The following is a 1905-nucleotide window of genomic DNA, read 5'->3' on the forward strand; positions in this document are numbered from 1 at the left end:
AAATAATATTTCAAAAATTTATAAATAAAGATTTCTCCTACAGTGTTATTTCAAAATAGTAACATTATAAAACAACCTAAACATATAGCAAAAGGAGTTTGATTAAATAAATTTCTACTTACATACTCAAACTAATATTAAACAGTGCTATAATAGCTTGATAAAGGAGTTTGAGATAACAGAAAATCTCTTGTTGAAATGTTAAGTGAAAATTTAGGATACAAAAGACCCTGACATATACAAAAAATGATCAGAAATTCATGAAACTATCTGTAGGAAAGAATGATGGATTTATGTTTTAGAACTATGAAGAAATTTTCAATTGGTTTATATTAATGACATTTTTGTAGTAATCCACTTATAATAAATATCTTTTTCTATAATAAAGAGTTAGGCATTGGTACATAGGTGGGAGGCTGTCTTTTCCCTTTCATAAAAAGAGAAAGTAACCCCACAACGGATTACTTTCAGTGAGTGGGGCTGTTCCTGAGGGGCATAGTGATGCATCTTCTCAAACCTGTTAATTCCAGTGGTATTAGGTAATATGATACCATATTTCTATGAAAGGATGTGATAAAAGGTAAATTTCTTAAATGAATACTTTCAAACTACTTGTGTGTCAGTGATACTGCAAAACATTGCAGAAAAATATCTGGAAGAATTTTTGCATTCAGATTATCAACCAGCTGTCTTTAATTCTTTTCCCTCAAAAAAATAAGAAGTGACAGTGGACAGTAAAATGACAATCTATGTTAGTGTGATTTTTGCAAGTATATAAAAGGATGCCCAGTTAGCATGCTGAAACACAAGGTCACGGTCTCTTGTTACAAACACAACACTTGAATATGTATTTATATATGGCAAGCAAAAGTAAGATGGACAATTGTAGATCAACTTTTTAAACAAACTCGCCAGTTACTCATCTTCATTGGTCCAATAAAAAGGCCTCCACTACATATAATATGTGCACAGAAAAGTTTTTACTGATAATAAATGTAAGTCATAATTTAAGAAATCAAGCCAAGGGCTGAACATATGGCTCAGTTCCATTCCCAACACCCATGTCTAGTGGTTCACAACCACCTGAAACTCCAGCTCCAGAGGGATCCAACACCTTGTTCTGGACTCTGTGAGCACCTATAGTCACCTAAACTCACACTCAGAGACATACAGATACTTATAATAAAAAATATTTAAAAAAGGAATCAGGTTATGCATATGCTTACAAGTGAATATATACATGTACAGGTGTGAACATATAAAGCCATTTGTATGTGTGTTTGTGCAAGTCTGCATACACACATGCTATTTATACACCATGAAATTAACTGCTCTACTGATTGACCAAATCATGCAGTGATGCAATAGACCTTTGATAAGGAGGTAATTTAGCAAACCCAAAGTGTGAAATTAAACTTAGTGACAATAAGCTAAGCATGGTGCATGTAGCCACCATGGTTCTGCTTGGAAGCATCTTGTTTAACTTTCTGTTCCTTTATCCTTATCAGCAATGGCCAGAGCCAAGGCATTTCTTGTTCAGACTTCCTAAGATTCACCCACTGGTGGGGTTCAAGCCCCAACCTAAAGCACTTAGTGGAGAAGTACCATTTAGAGCCAACCCAGAAGTTTATCTAGGAACTCTTTAGTTAGCCCAGGTTTTCAAGATCCTTCCTCTTCATGTGAAACAAGGACTAACTAAAGGAGTTCAGAACTCCCAAATGATGAAAACAGTCACTCTTGTTGGAACACATACAAGAACATTTTGGTTTGCTGAAAGGACATATTTTCAGTTTTCTCTTTTGCTGTAAGATAAAAACAATGACAGATAGGTAGAGAGATGATGGGTAGATAGATGATAGATAGATAGATAGATAGATAGATAGATAGATAGATAGATAGATTGAT

The 1905-nt window shown here is 34.2% G+C and overlaps 1 protein-coding gene across 3 annotated transcripts in view; it reads right to left on the reverse strand.

The window, feature by feature from the left end:
* Nucleotides 1-1905, reverse strand: part of Ppargc1a (PPARG coactivator 1 alpha) — a 708292-nt gene that overhangs the window by 33545 nt on the left and 672842 nt on the right. The window lies entirely within an intron of this gene.

This window comes from Nannospalax galili, unplaced genomic scaffold (genome assembly GCF_000622305.1).
Source record: "Nannospalax galili isolate Female #2095 unplaced genomic scaffold, S.galili_v1.0 scaffold777, whole genome shotgun sequence".
NCBI classification, from domain to species: Eukaryota; Metazoa; Chordata; class Mammalia; order Rodentia; family Spalacidae; genus Nannospalax; species Nannospalax galili.